Here is a 4,868-nt window from a genome sequence, read left to right on the forward strand (position 1 = left end):
AAAAAAAAAAAAAAAAAAAAGAGCTACTGCTACTTTAAAAAGCAAAATATCTTCCACTAAATGAAGAACACATACATACACACATACATAAGTACATGAGTTGGAAATATGTTCAGCAGATATGAGCACTCACTGTCCTCAGAAGTCCTAATTCTAGCACCCACATGCTAGCTCACAACCTAATTGTAGGGGTCCTATGTTTTCTTTCTGGCTTACATGTCCACCAGACGCACACATGGTGCACATACATTCATGCAAGCAGTCATACACAGAAAAAAAAAAAATCAAAATTTAAGTATTTATAGGCTATACTTATCAAAACTCTCATTCAGGGTTGGATGAGCTCTTCTAAAAGGACACTCAAAAATGAGTCAAGACAAGAAGCATCACCTGGTACTTATTAAAAATGTAAAATCTAGAGAACCACATGACTCAACTGGAAACTGGTAGTCCAGAGAACATAGGTCTTAAAAAAAAAAAAAACTGATAATGGGAACCAATATTCAATGTAGCTTTTCAAAAACATTAATAAAGACCAAAAAGTTATTTTTCACCAGCCAATTCTTCAGTAAATCTAGTTCATACAAAACCATAACCCTTCCAATGTAAGTAAATAATGCTAAGAACAGATACCAAATTTACTTGACCGATGAGAGTAATACTGTTTGTAAGGTAGTCAACAACAATGACTGGTCTTTTTCCCCCCCCTTTTAAGATGAGATTTCATCTGTTAACACTAGCTGGCCTATAACTGGCTATTTAGGCCAAGCTAGCCTAAAACTCAGATCTGCCTGCCTCTACCTCCCAAATATTAGTGTATATTCTTCACCGTAAGAGCAGTAATAACAGGTGGGGGTGGGGGTGAGACAACTTTTTGTGTATTTTGTCAACTACTTTCAACATGACTAGGGTTAAAGGAGAATTCAAGTTTTCATATAAAGTAGGTAGTCTAGTTTGTTTTACAGCTCAAAACAAATCCAGAAGCCTAATTTACTGGATATTTATAAGACAGTTTTTACTCAGCCAAGATTCTTCAATTGTTTTACTCCCTTGTTAGTAACTTCCACTTTAATATAATCTATAAGATTGTAATGAACTATTTGGGAATATATTCCTTGCTTGAACAGCCACTCCCATTCATAACAAGATCACAAGCCAATCCATCTAGAGAGCAAATTGCAAACAGTCTATTTCCTACAGAAGAAATAGTAACTTCTCCACAGACCATAGCAAATGAGAAGATCCAAACAAATTTAACAGCTTCCACTCTAGTCAAATCAAAAATGCTATCAGTTAAGCTGGGCAGTGGTGGTGCACGCCTTTAATCCCAGTACTTGGGAGGCAGAGACAAGTGGATTTCTGAGTTCAAGGCCAACCTGGTCTACAGTGAGTTCCCAGGAATACAGAGAAACCTTGTCCCCAAAATCAAAACAAAACAAAAAAATGCAAGCTATCATTTGAATTTGGCCTCAAAATTCCAAGGAATCCATATGCTCTGGCAGGACTTAAGATGCCCCACCAGGCCTGGCCTACATTTCTAACAATGTCAGGTATACCTCAACTACTAGCAATAACCTTCTTGCATAACTTCTGATGTTTATTTATGGATGATTTCCTCTTACCTATTTTTCACCCTTCATCAGGGCAAATTCTCTACTCTTTTTTAAGGGCACAAATCTTTAATCCTACTCTTAGGCAGAGGCAGGTGGATCTGAGTTCATGGCCAGTTTGATCTACAAAGGGAGTCCAGGACAGCGGGGACTATTACAGAGAAACCATGTCTCAAGAACAAAACAAAAGAAATGGCTCAGCGGCTAGACTGTTCTTCCAAAGGTCCTGAGTTCAATTCCCAGCAATCACCTGCTGGCTCACAACCATCTGTAATGGGACCTGATGCCCTCTTCTGGTGTGTCTGAAGACAGCTACAGAGTACTCACACACACACACAAAAAAATTAATAATTGGCCGGGCCGTGGTGGCGCACGCCTTTAATCCCAGCACTTGGAAGGCCAGCCTGGTACACAGAGTGGGTTCCAGGACAGCCAGGACTACACAGAGAAACCCTGTCTGGGAAAAAAAAAAAAGTTTTTTCCTTCCTTCTTTGCTTTTTTCTTTGGTCAGGGTCAATACCCCATGCTGGACCAAAAACGGCCTCGAACTCTCTTCCTACCTCTAGCTCCCAAGTGCTCAAATTACATTTAGATTCTATGAATTATGCTTAAAAGTAAAATGTGTGGGCTGGTGAGATGGCACAGACTATTTTTCCAGAGGTCCTGAGTCAAATCCCAGCAACCACACAGTGGCTCACAACCACCCATAATGAGATCTGATGCCCTCTTCTGATGTCTGAAGACAGCTACAGTGTACTTACATATAATAAGTAAATCTTAAAAAAAAAAAAGAGCAAATTTTGTATAGTTTAAAATTAGTACCATATTTTTGTGACTTAATCAAACCAATTGTTATTCTCTGTGTACCCCTGGCTGTCCTGGAACTCACTGTACACCAGGCTAGCCTTGAATTATCTGCCTTCCTAGTGCTGAGATTAAAGGCTGTGCCACCACACACAGTGAAATACCAATTTTATGATAAGTTTATCTAATAAAATAACTCCCAAGTAAATTAATATGACACAAAAACCCCACACTCTTAGTACCCGGGATTGAATCCAGGGCATCCTGAATTCTAAGCACTACTACTGGGCTACATTAAAAAGAACTCAACACCTACAAGAGAGAACCTAATTTGTTTTCAAGCACGGTTACTACTAAGTAGTCCTGAGCTGTCTTGCAATGGGTAAGATCCTGTCTTAGAGCCTCCAGAACCCAAAGATTACAGGCCTGCACAACCATACATAGCTGAAAACTGCCTTTCTGAGTTTTAGATAGGATTAATTCTGGAGTAACTGTAAACCATTACTGTGCCTTTTAATTACTGTTCCTAAGTCCAGTTTGAAATTTTTCTGTTAATGTCTGTGTCAGATTCCCCTTAAGTCTTTTTTCCTTCTTTTTTTTTTTTTTTATGTGACAGGGTTTCTCTGTGTATCCTGGGCTCTCCCACAACTCAGAGATCTGCCTGTCTCTGCCTCCCAAGTGTTGGGATTAATGGTGTGCACTACCACCACCACCCAGCTCACTGTGTACAGGGTATTCTAGTAACTCGGTGAAAATACTTGACCTCTCCAGATCGAGCCTTGTCAACCACCTTTAAGTCTCACTTCTCTCTATGACACAGTACCTACCTCAAGCAAAGTTCCACTAACTTATGATTTGTAACCTGCAGATAAAAAGTAAGCTGTAATTATTCCAATTAAAATTAATCTTCGGCACTTCCCTTTACAAACGCAAACACTCCGACCTCTAAACATTTATTCCTAAAGGAAAAAAAAAAGTAATGACTACTCAATCTATTGTTAAAACGCCGTTCAGACGCCATGCGGCCCGCCTGGAATTTAGAAGGTTCCAGTAGCACACCATCGTGTTATCTCTCCCGTACCCCCCCCCCGACATTTATCTTAGAAAATAACAACCCGAATCAGTAAGACATTCACTACGACTACATTAGCAAGCATTGCGTTCTTCGCTTTCTCGCTCCCCCTTGGAATCCTAGTGGGCGAAGGAAATGAAAGTAGCCGTTAAACACGAGCGCGCAAACAGGGTATTTTGGTACGCACCGTGGCCTAGAGGTCACTAGGTTGAACCTGCGCCAAGGCCCAGGCCTGTTGACTCCCGCCTAAGACACTATCCCCAAGGCACGGGAACAAACGCGGCCTCGGTTTCTGCCGCGAGGCCGTTTTCTCTCCTACACCCGCTGGCGGGGCCCAGAAGCCCGGGGCCTCCCCTGCACTCGCCCTCTTCGCTTACCAAGAGGAAGGAGAGAGAGAAGAGTCTGCCTCTCCTACTGCGGGCCTACGCCGAGACACCGGAGCTACAACAGCAAGGAACCACACGACCGTTCGCTCTCCGTCTCCTCACAAAATGGCCCCCGAGCTCCTCTGCCGCCGAGGCGAAAGTCCAGCCCCCGCCTCGCTCCTGGAGACGTTCCTATTGGCTGTGACTTTTCTCGCTCCCGCTCCTAATTAGACAGCACTGCCGCCCCTCACAATGCCGTCCAATCATAATTCGAGGTAGGTTGGGCTAATTGAGAGAATTTCCACATGCGTAACAGAGGCTAGTTAATAATTGGTTAAGCTTCCTGTCACTTAGTGTCTGACGGATGGCTATTGGTCACTGTATCAGACGGAAAGCTGGGTGGAATCTTCGCCTTTGTATCGCGCACAGCTTCTCATCCGGGTATCCGGCGGACCTGACTGACGGCCGTGTCGTCCTATCAGTGCCTCCTAGAGATCCCAGGTCCGGCCAGATCACCGCATTTCCGCGGCGCGGGGGTGGGAAAGCCTGGGTGGAGTATGGTAACGGGTGCAAAGGACCTGCCCTAGCCCCAGGCTTAGAAAAACGGAAGCGCAAACAAGCTTCAGAGTAGGGAGGAGAGTAATCTTTAGGCTGCCTACCCGCTCTGCAGCTTTCAAATTCAGATCCCTTCTTATTGACAGATTCTAAAAACTGTTGGAAGGACGTGGCCCTCTCAGTGAACAGCTCCCTCCAAACCAACTGGTTTCTGTAGTTCTCTCCTGTAAGAGCAATTACCTGGACCCCTATAAACCCGTTTCCTGGTCCCAAGTCGTCACACAATCTGCAAACCCAATGGTCAGCCACTTCAGTTCCTCACTTCCTGGAATAGCTTGATACTACTTAATCCCCTCAGGTTTGGTCTGCCAGTAAAGCTCGGTTATACTGTAGGAACATTTAAACACACCAAAATGTATATAGCCTACCGAGAAAAGGAGATAGTACCCCAGGAAATTTCCT

At 43.4% G+C, this 4,868-nt stretch overlaps 1 protein-coding gene across 9 annotated transcripts in view; it reads right to left on the reverse strand.

Moving 5' to 3' along the window:
* Window positions 1-4,014, reverse strand: part of Hnrnpc (heterogeneous nuclear ribonucleoprotein C) — a 29,912-nt gene extending 25,898 nt beyond the window's left edge. For 7 of the 9 annotated variants that reach the window (XM_031361327.1, XM_031361325.1, XM_031361321.1 and 4 more), the window contains exon 1: window positions 3,864-4,011. The gene's annotated coding sequence lies outside the window, so the exon portion shown is untranslated. Of the gene's footprint in view, window positions 1-3,863 lie in introns of all 9 variants that reach the window. The other 2 variants (XM_031361322.1, XM_031361316.1) reach the window with 1 other exon arrangement.
* Between the last annotated feature and the right edge of the window lie 854 nt (window positions 4,015-4,868).

Source organism: Mastomys coucha, unplaced genomic scaffold, assembly GCF_008632895.1.
Source record: "Mastomys coucha isolate ucsf_1 unplaced genomic scaffold, UCSF_Mcou_1 pScaffold9, whole genome shotgun sequence".
Lineage (NCBI taxonomy): Eukaryota > Metazoa > Chordata > Mammalia > Rodentia > Muridae > Mastomys > Mastomys coucha.